At 23.2% G+C, this 14,884-nt stretch overlaps 1 protein-coding gene across 5 annotated transcripts in view; it reads left to right on the top strand.

Moving 5' to 3' along the window:
• The window catches only part of LOC142228986 (uncharacterized protein CG43867), a 194,549-nt gene that overhangs the window by 57,949 nt on the left and 121,716 nt on the right, over nucleotides 1–14,884 (top strand). Inside the window, exon 1 of one of the 5 annotated variants that reach the window (XM_075299515.1) lies at nucleotides 9,350–9,508. The exons of the other annotated variants lie outside the window; for them this stretch is intronic. The gene's annotated coding sequence lies outside the window, so the exon portion shown is untranslated. Of the gene's footprint in view, nucleotides 1–9,349; nucleotides 9,509–14,884 lie in introns of those variants that run through there. 5 annotated transcript variants of the gene reach the window in all.

The following is a 14,884-nucleotide window of genomic DNA, read 5'->3' as shown; positions in this document are numbered from 1 at the left end:
GACAAAATTTTTTATCGAAATAAAATGTTGACAAAATTTTCTATAGAAATAAAATTTTGACAACATTTTCTATAGACATAAATTTTTAAGAAAATTTTCTATAGAAATAATATTTTGTGAAAATTGTCTATAGAAATAAAGTTTTGAGAAAATTGTCTATAGAAATAAAATTTTGAGAAAATTTTCTATAGAAATAAAATTTTGACAAAATTGTCAATAGAAATAAGATTTTCACAAAATTTTCTATAGAAATAAAATTTTGACAAAATTGTCAATAGAAATAAGATTTTCACAAAATTTTCTATAGAAATAAAATTTTGACAAAATTGTCCATAGGAATAAAATTTTCACAAAATTTTCTATAGAAAAAAAATTGATAAAATTTCTTATAGAAATAAAATGTTGACAAAATTTTCCATAGAAAAAATTTTGACAAAATTTTCCATAGAAAAAATTTTGATAAAATTTTCTATATATATAAAATTTTGACAAAATTTTCTATAGAAATAAAATTTTGACAAAATTTTTCCATAGAAATAAAATTTTTACAAAATATTCTATAGAAAAAAATTGATAAAATTTCTTATAGAAATAAAATGTTGACAAAATTTTTTATCGAAATAAAGTGTTGACAAAATTTTCTATAGAAATAAAATTTTGACAAAATTTTCTATAGAAATAAAATTTGGACAACATTTTCTATAGAAATAAGATTTTCACAAAATTTTCTATAGAAATAAAATTTTGACAAAATTGTCTATAGGAATAACATTTTCACAAAATTTTCTATAGAAATAAAATTTTAATAAAATTTTGTATAGAAATAAAATTTTGACAACATTTTCTATAGAAATAAAATTTTAAGAAAATTTTCTATAGAAAAAAAATTGATAAAATTTCTTATAGAAATAAAATGCTGACAAAATTTTCCATAGAAAAAAATTTGATAAAATTTTCCATAGAAAAATTTTTGATAAAATTTTCTATATATATAAAATTTTACAAAATTTTCTATAGAAATAAAATTTTGACAAAATTTTCTATAGAAATAAAATTTTGACAAAATTTTCTATAGAAATAAAATTCTGACAATGATGAAAATTTTATTATGAACCGAATAAAATTTTGAGAAAATTTTCTATAGAAATAAAATTTTGAGAAAACTTTCTATAGAAATAAAATTTTGAGAAAATTCTCTATAGAAATAAAATTTTGAGAAAATTTTCTATAGAAATAAAATTTTAAGAAAATGTTCTATAGAAATAAAATTTTGACAAAATTTTAGATAAAAATAAAATTTTGACAAAATTTTATATAAAAATAAAATTTTGACAAAATTTTATATAAAAATAAAATAAAATATATATATAATTCTATATATATAAAATTTTGACAAAATTTTCTATAGAAATAAAATTTTGACAAAATTTTTCCATAGAAATAAAATTTTTACAAAATATTCTATAGAAAAAAATTGATAAAATTTCTTATAGAAATAAAATGTTGACAAAATTTTTTATCGAAATAAAGTGTTGACAAAATTTTCTATAGAAATAAAATTTTGACAAAATTTTCTATAGAAATAAAATTTGGACAACATTTTCTATAGAAATAAGATTTTCACAAAATTTTCTATAGAAATAAAATTTTGACAAAATTGTCTATAGGAATAACATTTTCACAAAATTTTCTATAGAAATAAAATTTTAATAAAATTTTGTATAGAAATAAAATTTTGACAACATTTTCTATAGAAATAAAATTTTAAGAAAATTTTCTATAGAAAAAAAATTGATAAAATTTCTTATAGAAATAAAATGCTGACAAAATTTTCCATAGAAAAAAATTTGATAAAATTTTCCATAGAAAAATTTTTGATAAAATTTTCTATATATATAAAATTTTACAAAATTTTCTATAGAAATAAAATTTTGACAAAATTTTCTATAGAAATAAAATTTTGACAAAATTTTCTATAGAAATAAAATTCTGACAATGATGAAAATTTTATTATGAACCGAATAAAATTTTGAGAAAATTTTCTATAGAAATAAAATTTTGAGAAAACTTTCTATAGAAATAAAATTTTGAGAAAATTCTCTATAGAAATAAAATTTTGAGAAAATTTTCTATAGAAATAAAATTTTAAGAAAATGTTCTATAGAAATAAAATTTTGACAAAATTTTAGATAAAAATAAAATTTTGACAAAATTTTATATAAAAATAAAATTTTGACAAAATTTTATATAAAAATAAAATTTTAACAAAATTTTCAATAGAAATAAAATTTTGAGAAAATTGTCTTTAAAAATAAAATTTTGAGAAAATTTTCTATAGAAATAAAATTTTTCAAAAAATTTCTATAGAAATAAAGTATTGATAAAATTTTCTATAGAAATAAAATTTTGAAATATTTTCTATAGAAGTAAAATTTTGCAAAAATTTTCTATAAAAATAAAATTTTGCAAACATTTTCTATAGAAATAAAGTATTGACAAAATTTTCTATAGAAATAAAATTTTGAAAAATTTTCTATAGAAATAAATTTTGACAAAATTTTCTATAGGAATAAATTTTCTATAGAAAAAACATTTTGATAAAACTTTTTATAGAAATAAATTTTTTACAAAATCTTCTATAGAAATAAAATGTTCACAAAATTTTATATAGCAATAAAATTTTGACAAAATTTTCTATAGAAATAAGATTTTGGCGAAATTTTATATAAAAATAAAATTTTAACAACATTTTCTATGGAAATAAAATTTTGATAAAAATTTCTATAGATATAAAATTTTGACAAAATTTTCTATAGATATAAAATTTTGAAAAAAATTTCTATCGCAAAAAGTTTTTGACAATATTTTCTATAGAAATAAAATTTTGAGAACATTTTCTATAGAAATAAAATTTTGAGAAATTTTTCTATAGAAATAAAATTTTGAGAAAACTTTCTATAGAAATAAAATTTTGAGAAAATTCTCTATAGAAATACAATTTTGAGAAAATTTTCTATAGAAATAAAATTTTAAGAAAATGTTCTATAGAAATAAAACTTTGACAAAATTTTAGATAAAAATTAAATTTTGACAAAATTTTATATAAAAATAAAATTTTGACAAAATTTTATATAAAAATAAAATTTTAACAAAATTTTCAATAGAAATAAAATTTTAAGAAAATTTTCAATAGAAATAAAATATTGACAATATTTTCTATAGAAATAAAATTTTGACAAAATTTTCTATAGAAATAAAATTTTGACAAATTTTTCTATAGAAATAAAATTTTGACAAAACTTTCTATAGAAATAAATTTTTAAAAAAATTTTCTATACATATAAAATTTTGACAAAATTTTCTATAGAAATAAATTTTTAAGAAAATTTTCTATAGAAATAAAATTTTGTGAAAATTTTCAATAGAAATTAAGTTTTGAGAAAATTTTCTATAGAAATAAAATTTTGAGAAAATTTTCTATAGCAATAAAATTTTAAGAAAATTTTCAATAGAAATTAAGTTTTGAGAAAATTTTCTATAGAAATAAATTTTTAAGAAAATTTTCTATAGAAATCAAATTTTGTGAAAATTTTCTATAGAAATAAAATTTTAAAAAAATTTTCAATAGAAATTAAGTTTTGATAAAATTTTCTATAGAAATAAAATTTTGACAAAATTTTCTATAGAAATAAAATTTTGACAAAATTTTCTATAGAAATAAAATTTTGACAAAATTTTCTATAGAAATAAAATTTTGACAAATTTTTCTATAGAAATAAAATTTTGACAACATTTTCTATAGACATAAATTTTTAAGAAATTTTTCTATAGAAATAATATTTTGTGAAAATTGTCTATAGAAATAAAGTTTTGAGAAAATTGTCTATAGAAATAAAATTTTGAGAAAATTTTCTATAGAAATAAAATTTTGACAAAATTGTCAATAGAAATAAGATTTTCACAAAATTTTCTATAGAAATAAAATTTTGACAAAATTGTCCATAGGAATAAAATTTTCACAAAATTTTCTATAGAAAAAAAATTGATAAAATTTCTTATAGAAATAAAATGTTGACAAAATTTTCCATAGAAAAAATTTTGACAAAATTTTCCATAGAAAAAATTTTGATAAAATTTTCTATATATATAAAATTTTGACAAAATTTTCTATAGAAATAAAATTTTTACAAAATTTTTCCATAGAAATAAAATTTTTACAAAATTTTCTATAGAAAAAAATTGATAAAATTTCTTATAGAAATAAAATGTTGACAAAATTTTTTATCGAAATAAAATGTTGACAAAATTTTCTATAGAAATAAAATTTTGACAACATTTTCTATAGACATAAATTTTTAAGAAAATTTTCTATAGAAATAATATTTTGTGAAAATTGTCTATAGAAATAAAGTTTTGAGAAAATTGTCTATAGAAATAAAATTTTGAGAAAATTTTCTATAGAAATAAAATTTTGACAAAATTGTCAATAGAAATAAGATTTTCACAAAATTTTCTATAGAAATAAAATTTTGACAAAATTGTCAATAGAAATAAGATTTTCACAAAATTTTCTATAGAAATAAAATTTTGACAAAATTGTCCATAGGAATAAAATTTTCACAAAATTTTCTATAGAAAAAAAATTGATAAAATTTCTTATAGAAATAAAATGTTGACAAAATTTTCCATAGAAAAAATTTTGACAAAATTTTCCATAGAAAAAATTTTGATAAAATTTTCTATATATATAAAATTTTGACAAAATTTTCTATAGAAATAAAATTTTGACAAAATTTTTCCATAGAAATAAAATTTTTACAAAATATTCTATAGAAAAAAATTGATAAAATTTCTTATAGAAATAAAATGTTGACAAAATTTTTTATCGAAATAAAGTGTTGACAAAATTTTCTATAGAAATAAAATTTTGACAAAATTTTCTATAGAAATAAAATTTGGACAACATTTTCTATAGAAATAAGATTTTCACAAAATTTTCTATAGAAATAAAATTTTGACAAAATTGTCTATAGGAATAACATTTTCACAAAATTTTCTATAGAAATAAAATTTTAATAAAATTTTGTATAGAAATAAAATTTTGACAACATTTTCTATAGAAGTAAAATTTTAAGAAAATTTTCTATAGAAAAAAAATTGATAAAATTTCTTATAGAAATAAAATGCTGACAAAATTTTCCATAGAAAAAAATTTGATAAAATTTTCCATAGAAAAATTTTTGATAAAATTTTCTATATATATAAAATTTTACAAAATTTTCTATAGAAATAAAATTTTGACAAAATTTTCTATAGAAATAAAATTTTGACAAAATTTTCTATAGAAATAAAATTCTGACAATGATGAAAATTTTATTATGAACCGAATAAAATTTTGAGAAAATTTTCTATAGAAATAAAATTTTGAGAAAACTTTCTATAGAAATAAAATTTTGAGAAAATTCTCTATAGAAATAAAATTTTGAGAAAATTTTCTATAGAAATAAAATTTTAAGAAAATGTTCTATAGAAATAAAATTTTGACAAAATTTTAGATAAAAATAAAATTTTGACAAAATTTTATATAAAAATAAAATTTTGACAAAATTTTATATAAAAATAAAATTTTAACAAAATTTTCAATAGAAATAAAATTTTGAGAAAATTGTCTTTAAAAATAAAATTTTGAGAAAATTTTCTATAGAAATAAAATTTTAAGAAAATTTTCAATAGAAATAAAATGTTGACAAAATTTTCTATAGAAATAAAATTTTGACAACATTTTCTATAGAAATAAAATTTTGACAAAATTTTCTATAGAAATGAAATTTTGACAAATTTTTCTATAGCAATAAAATTTTGACAAAACTTTCTATAGAAATAAATTTTTAAAAAAAGTTTCTGTACATATACAATTTTGACAAAATTTTCTACAGAAATAAAATGTTGACAAAATTTTCTACAGAAATAAAATTTTGACAAAATTTTCTATAGAAATAAATTTTTAAGAAAATTTTCTATAGAAATAAAATTTTGTGAAAATTTTCAATAGAAATTAAGTTTTGAGAAAATTTTCTATAGAAATAAAATTTTGAGAAAATTTTCTATAGAAATAAAATTTTAAGAAAATTTTCAATAGAAATTAAGTTTTGAGAAAATTTTCTATAGAAATAAAATTTTGACAAAATTTTCTATAGAAATAAATTTTTAAGAAAATTTTCTATAGAAATAAAATTTTATGAAAATTTAAAAAAAATTAAGTTTTGAGAAAATTTTCTATAGAAATAAAATTTTGAGAAAATTTTCTATAGAAAATTAAGAAAATTTTCAATAGAAATTAAGTTTTGAGAAAATTTTCTATAGAAATAAAATTTTGACAAAATTTTCTATAGAAATAAAATTTTGACAAAGTTTTCTATAGAAATAAAATTTTTACAAAATTTCCTATAGAAATAAAATTTTGACAAATTTTTCTATAGAAATAAAATTTTGACAACATTTTCTATAGACATAAATTTTTAAGAAAATTTTCTATAGAAATAAAATTTTGTGAAAATTGTCTATAGAAATAAAGTTTTGAGAAAATTGTCTATAGAAATAAAATTTTGAGAAAATTGTCTATAGAAATAAAATTTTGACAAAATTGTCAATAGAAATAAGATTTTCACAAAATTTTCTATAGAAATAAAATTTTGACAAAATTGTCCATAGGAATAAAATTTTCACAAAATTTTCTATAGAAAAAAAATTGATAAAATTTCTTATAGAAATAAAATGTTGACAAAACTTTCCATAGAAAAAATTTTGACAAAATTTTCCATAGAAAAATTTTTGATAAAATTTTCTATATATATATAAAATTTTGACAAAATTTTCTATCGAAATAAAATTTTGACAAAATTTTCCCATAGAAATAAAATTTGTACAAAATTTTCTATAGAAAAAAATTGATAAAATTTCTTATAGAAATAAAATGTTGACAAAATTTTTATCGAAATAAAATGTTGACAAAATTTTCTATAGAAATAAAATTTTGAGAAAATTTTCTATAGAAATAAAATTTTGAGAAAATTCTCTATAGAAGTAAAATTTTGACAAAATTCTCCATTGCAGTAAAATTTTGCAAAACTTTCCTATGGATATAACATTTTGACAAAATTTTCTATAGAAATAAAATTTGGACAAAATTTTCTATAGAAATAAAATTTTCACAAAATTTTCTATAGAAATAAAATTTGGACAACATTTTCTATAGAAATAAAATTTTAAGAAAATTTTCTATAGAAAAAAAATTGATAAAATTTCTTAGAGAAATAAAATGTCGACAAAATTTTCCATAGAAAAAATTTTGATAAAATTTTCCATAGAAAAATTTTTGATAAAATTTTCTATATATATAAATTTTTGATAAAATTTTCTATATATATAAAATTTTGACAAAATTTTCTATAGAAATAAAATTTTGACAAAATTTTTCCATAGAAATAAAATTTTTACAAAATTTTCTATAGAAATAAAATTTTGAGAAAATTTTCTATAGAAATGAAATTTTGAGAAAATTTTCTATAGAAATAAAATTTTGAGAAAATTTCTATAGAAATAAAATTTTGAGAAAATTTTCTATAGAAATAAAATTTTGACAAAATTTTCTATAGAAATTAAATTTTGAGAAAATTTTCTATAGAAATAAAATTTTCACAAAATTTTCTATAGAAACAAAATTTTGACAAAATTGTCAAAAGAAATAAGATTTTGACAAAATTTTCTACAGAAATAAAATGTTGACAACATTTTCTATAGAAATAAAATGTTCTATAGAAAAATTTTCTATAGAAAATCAATCAAGAATTGAATTGGCTGATAACATATATGTAGGTATTTAATTTGTCTCCATATGGTTTAAGACAATGTGAACAAGTTTTAAGATACCTTGCCTTCGGCAAATGTTACCATAACCCAAGTATGCGATTGGAGATGACAGTCTTTAGTTACAATTTATACGCAATCTATGTTGGAAGGCACATAAGATTTAGCCTGGCTGAACTTACGGCTGTATATACTTGTTTTAATATTATATTTTAATACCTCGAAAATTGTAATACCTCTAAAATCCCTAAATATTACAATTCCCTTTTTAAACCAATCAACATCTTAATTTTGTATTATTAATGACTTTTAACTAAAAACTCTCTTATCAACTCTTTAGAAAACTTCATAATTCTCTTTTTTCAATGTAAATGAAAATCCAACTTAAATTCCAATAAGATAATCTTTCTCTCTTTCTCTATGAAGTATCTTAAAATCAAGCAAAAAAATCCCTTTAAAGGAGTTCTATATTAACATTGAGAAATAACTAAAATATAATTCTCTCTCGATGTTGTTGCCTTGTAATATCCCCCAAAGAAGAAATAATGTGCTCTTTTTTTTAGGGCTCCCATTTGGGAGAGCAAAAAAAAGCCTATAACACCTTGTCACCACCAACTACATTTTGACCCTGTGAGTAAGTGAGTGAATAAGTGACAAACAAACAAAAACCCACTCAATACTCACCGTCTGTGTATGGTACTCAAAGTTCAAATAAGGGACGAGCGTGTTTAAGATCTCTTCTATCCCATATTCACGATACTTCTCATTCATATTTTTCTAATTTTTTTTCTTTATAACGGGGGAAGTTGTAAGTTGTTCTGTTGGGTGGTGGTGTATACCATAAGGTATTGTTTGCATATGTGAGTGTGTGTATGCAATGCCGCTACCACTCTATGTATGTGCTTCAAAATTTTCATTCTATGCTGCTTATATCTCAAATGGGAAATTATAGAGTTTTCAGTATTAACTAAACGTTCGGATGATGCATAACGGTTGCCCTCTTCAATCGCCGGCTATATGTGGATTTTTCTTCATGGAAATATTGAAATTCTCTACTAAGAGAGTGTGTGAAATTGAAATTAATGAAGAATATTGAAAATTCAAAATAGAAGTATTCTAAAAATAACAATTCAAAGTGTTTATGGAGTTTAAGTGGTGAACGAAAATATACAGAAAATTTAAAGTGGATTTTATGAAATTAAAAGTGGAAATTTGAAACAAAAAATATTTTTGGATGTTTACTATTTTTGGAAATAATACCAAAGAGTGAATGATAGCCAAAAAATAAATAATGAGAAATGCTATGATTTCTTGATTTGAATTGATACAAATTGATTACATTTTAATTAAAAATTTTTATCAAAAAAATTAATGAGAAATACTATGATATATTGAGTTGAATTGCATTTGAATTGAATTGCTACAAATTGATTAAATTAAAAAAAAAAAAATATTAAAATATCTGATTGATATATAATTGCAAAAAAGTGCCAAATTAACACAATTAAAGTGCAGACCAAAATAATATATGCTCTAAAATTTTTCAAAGATTTTTACAGTTTTGAAACAACTATCGGAGGATATTTTTTTAAAAACCATTCACATCTAATTACCAAGGAGTTAAATAATTTCTCATCATGATGTAAGATAATAGCAGAATTTAATTTTATTTCATATATACAATACCGCTTACCAAATTCGCAACAGTTCGTATTGGAGTAATCGATTAATAATCGAATCCAATTAGAATTCAAAATATGGTTGAATAGTTGCTTGAGTTACTCTAATGATTGATGGATCACACAGAAAAAAATGTTATCTTGTTAATTGATCCCATTAATATTTAATTGAAATTTCTTTAATCATATAAAGATTTCAACATGTGGTTGAATAGGTCCCTTAGTTACTCTCATGATATGATGGTTCACAGAAAAAAAAAATTTTATTTAATTTTATTAAAATATCTGATTGATATAAAATTGCAAAAAGTGCCAAATTAACACAATAAAAGTGAAAAAATAAGCTCTAAAAATTTTCTAAGATTTTCCAAAACAGTTTTGAACCAAATATCGGAGTATATTAAAAAAGCACACATCTAATTACCAAGGAGTTAAATAAATTCTCATCATGATGTAAGATAACAACAGAATTTAATTTTGTAATATACAATATAGCGTGCCTAATTCCCAACAGTTCGTGTTGGAGAAATCGATAAATAATTGAATCCAATTAGATTTCAAAATGTGGTTGCATAGGTCCTTGAGTTATTCTCATGATTTTATGAATCACAGGAAAAAAATGTTGTCTTAAATTACCAAATTATTCAATTAATATTTGATTGAAATTTCTTCAATCATATAAATTCATTTCAAAATATGATTGAATAGGTCACCAAGTTTCTCTTATAATTGGATGATTCACAGAAAAATATATTGTTTATCCTTAAACACAAAATTAATTGATCCAACAAGTATATACGGCCGTAAGTTAGGCCAGGCCGAAGCTTATGTACCATCCACCATGGATTGCGTAGAAACTTCAACTGAAGCCGATGGCAAGGTATCTTAAAACTTCCTAACACCGTAATATATACCACATAGTCCATACGTGGTATATTAAACTTAAAAAGGCCGATTAAATACGTATATAATTAAGTTTAAAGTTTCTATAGAAATAAAAATTTGACAAAATAAAATTTTGACAACATTTTCTATAAAAGTAAAATTTTGACAAAATTTTCTATAGAAATAAAATTTTTGAAAAAAATTTTCTATAGAAATAAAATTTGGAAAAAATTTTCTATAGAAATAAGATTTCGATAAAATTTTCTATAGAAATAAAATTTTGTCAAAATTTTCTATAGAAATTAAATTTTGTGAAAATTTTCTATAGTAATAAAATTTTGACAAAATTTTCTATAGAAATAAAATTTTGACAAAATGTTCTATAGAAATAACATTTTGACAATGTTTTCTATAAAAATAAAATTTTGGTAGATTATTTTTGGCTCGAGTGGCAACCATGATTATGAACCGATATGGACAAATTTTTGTGTGATTGGGGATCGGCTATATAACTATATACCGATATGGACCAATTTTGGCATTGTTGTTAGCGGCCTTATACTAACACCACGTTGCAAATTTCAACCGGATCGGATGAAGTTTGCTCCTCCAAGAGGCTCCTGAGGACAAATCTGGGGATCGATTTATATGGGGGCTATATATAATTATGGACCGATATCGACCAATTCTTGCATGGTTGTTAGAGACCATATACTAACACCACGTACCAAATTTCAACCGGATCGGATGAATTTTGCTCCTCTAAGAGGCTCCGGAGGTCAAATCTGGGGATCGGCTTATATGGGGGCTATATATAATTATGGGTCGATGTGGACCAAATTTTGCATGGTCATTAGAGAACATATACCAACACCATGTACCAAATTTCAGCCGGATCGGATGAAATTTGCTTCTTTTAGTGCAATCGCAAGCCAAATTTGGGGGTCCGTTTATATGGGGGCTACACGGAAAAATGGACCGATATGGACCAATTTTTGCATGGTTGTTAGAGACTATATACTAACACCATGTACCAAATTTCAGCCGGATCGGATGAAATTTGCTTCTCTTAAAGCAATCGCAACCCAAACTTGGGGGTCCGTTTATATGGGGGCTATACGTAAAAGTGGACCTATATGGACCAATTTGTGCATGGTTGTTAGAGACTATATACTAACACCATGCACCAAATTTCAGCCGGGTGGGATGAAATTTGCTTCTCTAATTATGGACCGATATGGACCAATTCTTGCATGGTTGTTAGAGACCATATACTAACACCATGTACCAAATTTCAACCGGATCGGATGAATTTTGCTCCTCTAAGAGGCTCCGGAGGTCAAATCTGGGGATCGGCTTATATGGGGGCTATATATAATTATGGGTCGACGTGGACCAATTTTTGCATGGCCATTAGAGAACATATACTAACACCATGTACCAAATTTCAGACGGATCGGATGAAATTTGCTTCTCTTAAAGCAATCGCAAGCCAAATTTGGGGGTCCATTTATATGGGGGCTATACGTAAAAGTGGACCGATATGGCCCATTTGCAATACCACCCGACCTACATCAATAACAACTACTTGTGCCAAGTTTCAAGTCGATAGCTTGTTTCGTTCGGAAGTTAGCGTGATTTCAACAGACGAACGGACGGACATGCTCAGATCGACTCAGAATTTCACCACGACCCAGAATATATATACTTTATGGGGTCTTAGAGCAATATTTCGATGTGTTACAAACGGAATGACAAAGTTAATATACCCCCATCCTATGGTGGAGGGTATAATAAATTTTTAAATGAAATTTCTTCAATCCCAGATAATACAGATCAATTCCGTCAATTATCAAATTACGTCAATTATAAAAATTATTTAAAAATTAATTAATTGATCCTATTAAAGTAAAATTAATTGATAAAATTATTTTTTGTGACACATTTTTATTTTATATAAAAATTTAGTTAAATCTATTAAATTTTTAATTGAATATTTTTTAAATTTCAAAATTAAAATTTTAATTAAAAAATTTTTGGGTGATATTTTTTTGTCTGTGTTATTAAAAACTTTTCTTTCAAAATGACTCTAACAGCAAAATAAATCCAATAAAAATTTCATTAGAGTCATAAATTAAAAATGTTCAAAACTCATCATTACCCTTCGGAAAGTTGATGCAAACGTTTAAATATAATTTTAAAAGTTTTGCTTAAAAACAAAAATCAATTGATTTTTAAAAAACTATTTAATTACAAATTTTATTAGTTCAACAAAATTTTGAATTGAAACAGAAATCAATCACAAAAATTAATTGTATCAATTATTATTTTAAATTGGAACAATTAATTAATTAATTGGCCTTGGTGATTGATACTAGCATTTTTGCGATTGAAGAAGAATTAATTGGATAAATTAATTTCATGATTGAAGACAAAAAATATTTTTTGTGTAGTGGCAATTTTTCCAATTTTTGTCAAGCGTTGATACTTTTGTGACACTTTTTTGCTGTGTAATTAAATGCCAAGCTTTTGAGATTTTAGTGCCAACTTTTTGTCATAAATAATTTTACTTTTTAATTAAATAATTTAATTTTTTTTTACATTTTGATACCAAATCCCGTTGGGTTAGGTTAGGTATTCATTTCAACTATTCAATCCATTGTGATAGGTTTGGTTAGATATAGTGGCATCCCGATATTTCAGGCTTTACATGGAATCGGGCAGCACTCAGTGATAAGAGAGAAGTTCACCAATGTGGAATCACAATGGACTGAATAGTCTAAGTGAGCCTGATACATCGGGCTGCCACCTAACCTAACCTAACCTACTCAAAATATTCCAAACGCAAAAGTTCTATGGATTGAAATCCTTGGTTTTGATGACAATGGCCATTCTATTCTATTCTTTAGTGCCAACTTACTCTCAAAAATGCCTTTAATAAATAGTCCAATAGATTGAGATCCGTAGATTTTTCTCAACAAAATGCTCCAGACGCTGCCCAAAAGTGGGCTCTGCGGTATGTAGGCCCATTCCCAGGGATGAACCGTCTTAAGATGATCTACACATTGGTATTTTTTGGCGCCAACCTTACTTTCTAAAATTCCCCAGGCGCCAAGTCCCAAAGGATTGAGATTCGAAGATTTTTGTGGCCTTTGTGCGGTAGAAATGCAACGAGGAACCTACTTTTTAAGCCATTCGTAATCAACTTAAAGGGTTTCAATGCTGTCTTTAAGACATTTCCTCGATATTATTAAGCATTTATTTGACCCACGGTCGACGACCCACATCTTTTCCATCGGCGAAGCTTGATGTCTGGTGGCCAATCGAAGGTGTACATTTTCAACTAACCTCTTTGGCAAGTAAGCTCGCTTATTTTGTTTGTTCACAAACTGCTAAATTTGGAATTGATTCTTGTCGGAGAAAACAAATTTGTATAACTGGCCACTTTTGTACAAGCGAAGTAACTCCTTGGCTCTTTCCAGTCTAAACTTGTTTTTTGGGCATTGGTGAGCTCTTGCCCTTCATGGAACTTCAATAGCTTTAGTCCAAGCTCATTTTTATACCGTGAACAACTCTGTGGAACAGGGTTTTACAAGTTAGAGCATATGTTTGCAACTCCCAGAAAGAGACGAGATAGACGCACGGTGTCTTTGGCAATATTGCAACAGGGCCGGCCCCTAATTCGATCTAGCCATGTCCGTCCGTCTCTCTGTGACCACATTTTTGTGACTAAAGTTTAGGTCGCAATTGCAGTCCAATCGATTCAAATATGGCACAAATATGTGTTTTGGGTCAGAATAGAACCTTATTGATTTTGAAAGGAATCGGTTCAGATTTAGATATATATTTTCGCTCGATATGTACTTATGTGGCCCCAGAAGTCAGAGATTTATGTTACCCTGATATACTTCAAATATTGCACATAGAGAACAATGGATAGTGTCGCAAAGTGTGCCAAATTTTATTGAAATCGGTTAAAATTTAGATATAGCTCTCATATATATCTTCCGCCCGATTTAGACTTATATGACGACAGAGGCCACAGTTCTACCCCGATTAACGTAAAATTTTGCACAAAGAGTGGAATTAACATTCTTACTATACTTGCCAAATTTGGTTCAAATCGGTTGAAGACTCGTATGACCACCGGAAGTCATAATTTCACTCCGATTAACTTGAATTTTTTTTCACAAAATGTACAGGTAGTAACATTTTAGCAATGTGTACTAAATTTGGTTACATATTTGGAAAATTTGCGGCCCTTATCCGTTTGAAATTTGATACGTGGTGTTAGTATATGGTCTCTAACAACCATGCAAGTATTGGTTCATATCGGTCCATAATTATATATAGCCCCCATATAAACCGATCACCAGATTTGACCTCCGGAGCCTCGTGGAGGAGCAAAATTCATCCGATCCGTTTGAAATTTGATACGTGGTGTTAGTATATGG

This window comes from Haematobia irritans, chromosome 3 (assembly GCF_050003625.1).
Source record: "Haematobia irritans isolate KBUSLIRL chromosome 3, ASM5000362v1, whole genome shotgun sequence".
In the NCBI taxonomy this organism is placed as follows: domain Eukaryota; kingdom Metazoa; phylum Arthropoda; class Insecta; order Diptera; family Muscidae; genus Haematobia; species Haematobia irritans.
Note: the sequence above shows the minus strand (reverse complement) of the source record. Positions and strands in the feature narration are given on the sequence as shown.